General features: G+C 33.9%; 1 pseudogene; it reads left to right on the top strand.

The window, feature by feature from the left end:
- The first annotated feature begins 3,572 nt into the window (after positions 1-3,572).
- On the top strand, positions 3,573-7,273 carry LOC149544573 (amine oxidase [copper-containing] gamma 1-like; annotated as a pseudogene).
- The last annotated feature ends 2,233 nt before the right edge of the window (positions 7,274-9,506 follow it).

The following is a 9,506-nucleotide window of genomic DNA, read 5'->3' as shown; positions in this document are numbered from 1 at the left end:
TTTTGGAGTAGTTAATGTTTATGGTTCTAGTGATATTGTGGAAAGATCTCAATTGTAGGGTTGGATGGCTGACAACTTGCTTCCACCTACTTGGGTTATGTGTGGTGACTTCAATATGGTTGAGCTAGCCTCTCACAAAGATTACAATTTTTCTTTTCGCTGGATAGCTAGGGAAAGGGAAGCCTAGTACTATATGCATAATAAATTTGGCCTTTTTTATCCCAATACTAACCTTTGCTAGCATAGTGGGGTTTGGCACACTTGGTCCAACATTTAAGCTAGCTTTGACCACATTTTAAATTTTCTTGATCATGCCATGATTACTGCACAATCTTTTTCCTCCTTTTTTGAGGATCAAGATTTACCTATCATTCCCTTTCTAGATGTGACATTATTAGACTACTATCCCATTTATTTTATATTTTATGGCACATAGCTATCCAACGAGTTGCCAGAACTCAATTTCTCTTTAATATATCAGTCTTGATGCATTCTTCCACTATTGCTCATATCCTACATGTTTGGAATTTAGATCCGCATTCACATTCTTAGATAAGATGGATTCAGTGGTGGAATGATGCCATTACCAGAACTACTTGATTTATGTGCATCTATAGGTGGCAATTGGCAATTTTGAGAAGGTAGTCTTATGCGTTGACTACCACTACTCTCAAGAAATCCTTTGAGGCTCTCACCCTTAACCCTTTTGGTGTTGATTTACAAATTTAGCTTGCTAAACCACACTTATGCATTGACTACCACTACTCTCAAGAAATCCTCTGAGGCTCTCACTCGTAACCCTTTTGGTGTTGATTTACAAATTTAGCTTGCTAAACCACACCCTAATAAATAGGTTGCAAACAATTATGCTACTCAAGGGGCCCAAATCAAAGCTCATCTCCATTGGTTGGTGATAAGGCTTTAAAGGAATTTATTTAGGCTGTTTGAGCCTATCATACCAATTTTGGGATTAAAAAATCAAACAAGGAACTTTTATTCATTCTAGTCTCCCCGACATCCTACAAGATTTTGTTTACCATTACAAAAATGTGTTTTCTTCATAGGGAAATTCATTTTCTTGGAATGAAGCCCTTGGAAAGTTTATTTATGTTACTTCAAACTACCTAGCGGTTGAGAAATGTGCTTTATGTGAGCAACTTCTCACCATTTGAGAAATTAAAGAGGAAGTTTTTTCTATGTTTTATGACAAGTCCCTTGGGTGTGATGGGTTTCCTTATGAATTTTACTAACACCTCTAGGAGTATATTCATCCTAACTTGCACAAAGTTTATCTTGAAGCCTATCATTCTAAAAGCTTAGGAGCTATTATCAACAAAGGAAATATTAAATTCATACCTAAAGTTGGCAATCCTAAGGATATTTGTAACTAGCAACCTAATACCCTACTCAATGTGGCTTTTAAGATCATTGCTAAGGAAATTTATATTAATATTCACCATCTGCTTCCTTTAATTGTGAGGCTAGTGAAAACAAGGTTTACCAAATTTGGTTATATTCTTGACAACATCATTGCTAGCTAGGAAGGCATGGAGTGGGCTCACAAGTCTAATCAGCTATCTATTTTTTTTTTAAATTGATTTTGATAAAGCCTATGACCAAATTGAATGGCCTTTCATTTTGGCTATGCTCTAGGCTGTTGTTTTTGCTCCTTATTTTCTTTAGTTTGTAGAGATACTTTTGGAGATGCTAATGCTTGTATTACTATCAATAGCTCCCAATCTGAAGCCTTTTCGCTATTTCTTTCCATTAGGCAGGGTTTCCCCCTAGCTCTAACATTATATATCTGGTTGTTAAAGGGTTTGGTTACTTGCTAGCCCACTTCATCTCTTCATGTTTGGGTCATGCCATTTCCATACCAGATTCCTCTTCCCATTTTTTCAATGGTCATTTTGCTAATGATTCCTTTCTCACTCTTTTGGAGGATGAAGAAAACATCACTAATGAATTGAGTTGCCTAGACACATTTTGTCAAGCCTTTGGCTCTGCTATTCAATAGCATCAAATGCTCTGTTATTGCTAATCATTTTTTCCAACTCTACCTTAACTTAACCATTTTGAATGGAAATGGGTTACACATGGGGATATTTTCCACTTTTTGAGCATTCCTTTTTCCTTTCAAGATTTTCCAGTTGATCTGTGGAATGCCAGGCTTGTCAAGATTTGAAAGAAGTTAGACTATTGGCTTACAAAACCTCTTTCTATTGCAAGAAAACTCCATATTTTCTCTAGAGTTCGTACATCCATGCATATCTATTAGTATTCTTGTTGGGCTCCTTCCAAAGCCTCCTATTATAAATTAGAGTGATTGCTCCATGATTTTCTTTGGACCTCTAGTCCTGACCATTATGGCTTTCATAGAGTTTTTTGGGATTTTTGTTGTCTCCCCAAAGAGTCAAGAGGCCTTGGCCTTCTCTCCACATAGAAGCAAGGCCTCACTCTTTGTCCAAAATGGATTATTCATGACATCACTAGAGATGAATCTTGAAATATTCTAGTTTGACATTGCATTTTCTTTGGGTTTCCAGTTAACAGACTTGCATGGAAGGGAATTGTCTTTCAAACCCTTCTCACCATGCAAGAACATGTGCACATACAGGGCTCTTTTGTTATCAAGAGCATATGGAAAGCTTGCAAAGCTGTCAAGCCTTAGCTTCACTCGTCTGGTGATGAGTTTCATTGTGGGCTCTATTTGAACCAACAGAACATTTGGTGGTCTCCTCTATTTGCCATCTAGGATATTAACAGTAGTACATTCGACCTCATTTTTCAACCAATTTTTTTGACCATCTATTCAAATGTTTTAGATTAGTCAGAATATGGAAGGAAAAATATCCTCTTTTTTAAATCCATGCCCATGTTAGTTGAAATTTTGACCAACATGAGCTTAACATGTTAAAATGAAAAAGGCTTTCCTATTTCAATGTTATGTTTCACAAAGTGCACATGAGAGCTACACAAGCATTCAATTTAGTTTTAATCCAGAGTCTTAGAGGTTTTTCATTACTATGCAGAGTATTTGTTTAGCTTCTTCTCAGTAGAAATGAGATTCCATTCTCAAACAACTCCATTTAATCCATGAGAAGAATTTGATCTTAACCTTTTCCAATTCTATGACCTAGGATTTCTATGCAAACTATGCTTGGAACCAAATACTTCGATCATCCATTTCTTCTTTTAATTTCTTCGAAATGTGCATGGAATCATCCATTTAAGAGCCAATAGTGCATTGTGTTGCTATTTTAGATTCATTCATATAGCTTCAAATGCATGCATTAAGTGCCTCTTAAAATTTCAGTTTAAATCATAATTTATATCACATTTTGAATGATGTCATTTGGAAAAAAAATTAGTGGTTTGAGAACAAAAAAATTGTACATGGATCTGAACTTACTAGTTCAAATCATATACACTATGAAAAGGAACAAATTTGATTAATTAACCACTGAATAGCCATGCCAAGATAAGAGAAGGACAATCATAAACACTTACTAATGCAAAACTAAGTAAGTAGAGTTCTATAGTATTTCCCATGGTTTATAGAGCTTTAAGCTATGAATGTCCCCTTTCATCTCAGAATCTTGCTATTTCTCATGGCAGCCTTGTTGCTACTGCATTTTCTCAACACTTGGGTACCTTTTCCATTAATAGGTTTCAAGAATGATCAAGATGGTAGAAGTAGGAGCAAAAATAGTGGTTTGTTGAACACAAACAAGCTCGATCATTAGCACAATATAGAGGATGCTAAGAAAGAAGTTGCAAAACATCATCTAGACCCTCTTATCATTCAAGAAGTTAGAAAAGTCTAGAGCATTCTGAAAAAGTCTTCTATCTTCAAACATAAGGAATTCCCACTTCATTCTATAGTCTTAGAGGAACCCTTGAAAGAAGTAGTACTTAATTGGAAAGTAGGGTAGAGCCTTCCTAATAGAAAAGCTTCGGTAATTGCTCTCTTTGATGGTTATTCCCATAAACTTATTATAGACCTTGAATCAGGCCAAATTATAGCTAATGAAATCAATCATAAAAGTGGGTATCCTACCATGACAATTGAGGAGTTGAAACCAACCCTTGGTCTGCTTATGTAAAATAAGAACTTTGTAGAAATTATAGCAAATCAAGGGTTTAATGTCAGTGACCTCATTTTCTTAACTCTTTCTTTAGTTTGGTTTGGTATGGTTGAAGAATGTAGGAGACTAGAAAAAATCTAGTGTTATTCAATGATGGGAACTATGAACTTCCACATGAGACCAATTGAGGGTCTCATCATTCTGATCGATATTGATTCCAAAGAGGTGATCAAAAAAGGTAAGAAATATATAGTTCTACCAAAAGTAGAAGGTAAAAATTATAGGCTTTCTACCCAAAAGCATCCCTTGTTACCCCCTTTAAATCCCATTTCCCTTGAGCATCCCAAAGGTCCAAGCTTTAAGGTTGATGGTCATATGGTCAAGTGGGGAAGTTTGGAATACCATGTTAAACCTAATCCTTGAGTTGGAGTTATAATATCAGAAGAAAATGTCAAGGATCTAGATAGTGGGAAAATGAGGAGGGTTTTGTATAAGGGTTTCTTGTTTGAGTTGTTTGTGCCATATATGGATCCAAGTGATGGTTGGTATTATAGAACCTATATGGATGTAGGTGAATTTGGACTTGGAGTTAATGCAATGCTTCTTGATCCCTTAAATGATTGTCCCAAGAATGCCTACTACATGGATGGGATCTTTTCTCATGTTGATGGTACACTTATGTAAGGTCTAATATGGTTTCCATAGTTAAGAGGTATGCAGGGGATATTAGATGGCGCCACACAGAATGTCCAATCATAGATATGGATTTAATGGGACGAAGTCTAGATTATTTATTATTATTTGTTGAGATTAGTTATAATGATTTGTTAAGCTCGAGTAGAGTAGAACTCAATATCTCCAAGATAAGAGGTTCACACTTTACTATTGTGTTATAGGCTCTTGCCTACTCCTAGATCAATTTTGACTAGTAAATACATACTTTCAATAGTATTAAATTTTTATAATATATAACTATACTCATTGTTTCTAGGTTAGATTGTGGGGCAATTTTTTGTATCAATGTTTTAGATCACACTCTATGATCCATTATCAAAATAGATAGATGGCTAAACAACACAATCTAATCAAGAAATATCAGTGGCTCTATATAAACCTTATTTATTGTATTGGTTTTAGCTTTTAATTATATTTTTCTAAGTAATGTAATATTGCTAATAATTTCCTTCATTAAGGTACAGTTTCAGTTTTGGGTGCTTAAGAAGAAAGAGCATAAAAAAGATGCTTGTTCTTTTGTTTGAATTGACAAATTTCTATTGGGTCTCTAAATTTTAAATTCATTATTGTGGAGATTAGAAAGGTTAGACTAAAGGTGGCTTTAGTAGTTTGTATGGTACCATCTCTTGGGAACTATGATTATATTTTGGATTAGGAATTTGAGATAGATGGTCTAATTAGAGTCAAGGTAGGCAAGTTGGATTCTTTTTCACAAATTCTTTGACTATTGTAAGAATAAATGATCAAAGGATGTGGTTTTACTATTTGGCTGAATTTTAGTCTAAGTTCAAATTGTGCAGCAAGACAATCCATGTTATTTTGGATATAGATAGAGGTATTAGGGATTTTAATGGTCAAAGGGACAAACTGCAAGAATGTCAATCAAATCAGTTCCAAAGTTGATGTTCATGGAACTATGCTTGCCGAGAACACAATTGGTGTTATCCATGACCATTTCTTGACATTCTACTTGGACATGGATAGATGGTAGAGACAACTCCTTTATTCAAGTGAAGATGGCAAAGCATAGGGTGAAGTATGGATCAACTCCAAGACAATGTTTCTAGACAACAAAGAGACACATTGGCAAAACAAAGAAGGATGCTCAAATTAAGCTGAACCTCTATCATCCATCCAAGTTTCATATGATCAATCCATTGAGGAAAGCAATGATAGGAAATCTAGTAGGATACAGAATTGTCCCTAGGGTGATAGCTGCAAGCTTGCTTGATCACAATGATCCTCCTTAACTCCAAGGTTACTTCACTAACAACTAGGTCTATACAAAACTTTGAATTTTATTTTTCTTTTAAATATTGGAAAAAAATTTCAGTAATCAGTGATGCTGGCATGACACCCTTCCCTTACATGAAAGGTTTTTGACCTAAGCTATGAATCTGTGAGGTCACAAACAAGGGACCTCATCCCCATTTATCAATACTGATGCTCAAACATGTGAGTACATTAGAGAATTGAAGGTGACTAGTGATGCTGGCATGACACCCTTCCAAAACATGAAACATGAAATGTTTTTGACCTAGAGCTATAAATCATTGAGGTCACAAACAAGGAACCTCATTCCCAATTATCAATACTGATGCTCAAACCTACTAGCACATTAGATTGTTAAAGTTACAAAACTACGATCACAATGAGCCACCAAGAGTTTGAGCTTTTATGGTCACAAAAATATCACCATCATAAAACCAAAACACTATGGGATGAACCCAATTAGAATTTGAATTTCATCTCTTATATTTGTTTTCAAAATTAATGTTGGTATATGTGGGCCAAACCAAATTGTGCACTATAGTTGGCCATGCCTATTTTTTTCCATTGTCTCTGTTGAAGTTTATTTAGAATCAAAAGTAAACATAAAACCCAAATCTACCTTACTTGATGGCACTAAAAACTTTTTCATGTACTAGATATGGATAACTCCATACAACCATAGTGAGGAGTGGGCTAAGCCAAGGTGATGATACTCTTGCTATGTGATTTGATAAGTAAGTTTGAATACCATGGAATTCATACACTTACAATGAGTTTTTTATGGACACAAATAGATTAACGTATTTCTATAGATTGAATTGCATTGAATTTGTTTCTATAAGTTGAACTTACTCAAATCTCAAATGTAAGAATCACTTTCCCCAAATTTCTATTAAGTTTTAATAACCAAACTTATCAGACTCAATTAATAAAAGGGACCCAATCTTTATATGAAGCTCTTTATGATTTCGTGTTTCAGGGATTGCCCAATTGAGAAAAAAGACATTGTACTCTAGTACACAATGGGCTTCCATCATCTTCCTTGCTAAGAGGACTACCCAATCATGTCAATAGTCTCTTCTACTTTTGAACTAAAGCCAACAAAATTCTTTGAAAGCAATCCTATTATGAGGACTGCATCCATATCTAACAAGGACCTTCCAACATGTTCAATGTGAGCTCCACAAAAATTTTCACCTTTTCATCATGCACTAAAAGAAGTATAGGGGCCAAATTTAAGGTCATGTCTATTAAATCCACAACTTTATCATATGATATAAAATGACCATTTTTATATTGTGGATAAAATTTTTATATAAATGGTCAAAGGTACTTGGTTTAATGACAAAGTCCATGAAATAAGCACTTAAATGGACCTTCCAATATGTGTAATGTTAGCTCCATGACCATTTTCACCTTTCCACCTACTTTGAAAGTTGTAGAGTGGTCAAATTTTAATTGAAGTCTATTAATGTATAAATAGTTAAATCCACAAATTCATCTTACAATGGAAGAAAAAACAATTTTCAAATTCTCAATCAAGGTGGTATAGGCATTATGAAGAAATAAGGACATTGCTTTTGATTTTACAAATAAGGGTCTTAGAGATATAGTTTTCAATAAGGACACTGCATCTAATTTGACAAATAAAGGTCTTAAAAACTTATTTTTAAGCAAAAATAAATACTTTATGTAATAAATCAATGTTAGATGGTTCAAAAATATTATATAATCTCCAATCTATAATTCAAACTTTTGTAAGAGATAAAGAAATCATGATCAATTAATAAATGTTTCATTGTTGGTGTGAATTAAAACATACAAAAACACCATGTTGGAATATGAATGTAAAAAAGTCATGATCAATTAAAAAATGTTTCATTGTTAATGTGAACTAGCTTACTCAAACTCCATGTTGGAATGAATGATCGATCTGATTCTCTTGGGCAAGCTTGCATTGCTCTACTCAAAGTCCCTCTCCAACATATTTGAGTGTGTATCACTCTCCTTCCTTGGCTCAGTGATCTCTTGAGGAGTTATTTCATTACTTCAATTTTGTTTGCCCTTGACTGCAATTTTTTCCTATTTACTAAATCTATTTGAACTTATTGCTAATATAAATGTTTTGTGTTTTGTTTGTTTGAATCTCTACTTTGGCAGCGATTTTCTTTAACGTGAGTAGTTTTGGGTGGAGCTTTGTAAGCTCTTAGTGGCTTTGATGGCTAACAATACTTGAAGTAATTTCACATTTTCAATTTTTAAGTTGTGTGTATGTGCATCCAAATAAGGTGATTTTGTAATAAATTTACATATATTTGATGTGTCATTGTTATTATATTCAGTCTAGTTGTTTAATTTAGCTATTAAATTGAAGGGAAACAATAATAAATTGTAAACAATAAATGAAAGACTATTGGGATTCACATATACACCTCATAGAAAGCATGTCTATGTTTCATAGTAGATCGGTAGTGCAAGGAAAATGTGGGGTACTTGTTGAGGTGCAAATCTTCAGTTGTTTAGCCAGTGCCCTTAGTTGGTGCCAAAACATCAAATTTAAACCATGGTGTGGATTTAGAAAAGAGTATAAAATAAAAGGGATATCTATCTAATATTATATTTGCAAGTGCCTTGATGGACATGTACACAAATTGTAGAAGTATACAATAGGCACACAAATTATTTGATAAATCACCCAACCAAGATGTGCTTGCATGCAATACCATGATCACATGATATGCACAAAATGGTTTTTTTGATGAGCTTTTAGGGCCTTTTAAAGAGATTCCTAAATTTAATTTGATATCATGAAATGTAATCATTGGTAGATGTACTCAAAATGGTCTTCTAGAAGAGGCTCTAATTCTATTTAACAAAATGCCTCAACCAAAGATGGTTTAGTGGAATGCAATTATTGTGGATACACACAATGTGGTCTTGTTGGGAATTTTTTTGAGATTTTTTTGGAATATTCTATGTGTAGGTGTTCAACTAAATTGGATCACATTTTCTAGTATTCTACTAGCATGTTCTAGAATGGGAGATTTTAGTAGGAGGGGTGGTTGGTGCTATGAGAAAAACCTATACTACTCCATTGGCTTGGCTCACCATTCTATTTTAGGTTTGTAAATAAATATCAGTTTAACTGATTAGTTTTATTATAGTAAAATGCAAAGATTAATATTTTGTATGGACCCCAATTTGGAAAATGGAGGTTTCAAGGGGATTTCTTTCTATTTAGCTTGTATATTATTCACATTTTATTCTTCTTTATTTTGTGGCATGACTAAACTATTATTTTTATTAAGGTAAAAATGTAAGAGATTACTAATCTGATAGGTAGAAGTCTAAAGGGGAAATGTTTCTATCTTGACTTAGAATTTTTATAAACTCCTAGATTTTTTCATCATG

The sequence above is a fragment of the Cupressus sempervirens genome, chromosome 8 (assembly GCF_028749045.1).
Source record: "Cupressus sempervirens isolate cs-2001-9-10 chromosome 8, ASM2874904v1, whole genome shotgun sequence".
Taxonomy (NCBI): Eukaryota; Viridiplantae; Streptophyta; class Pinopsida; order Cupressales; family Cupressaceae; genus Cupressus; species Cupressus sempervirens.
This window is presented reverse-complemented; position numbering and strand designations above follow the sequence as displayed.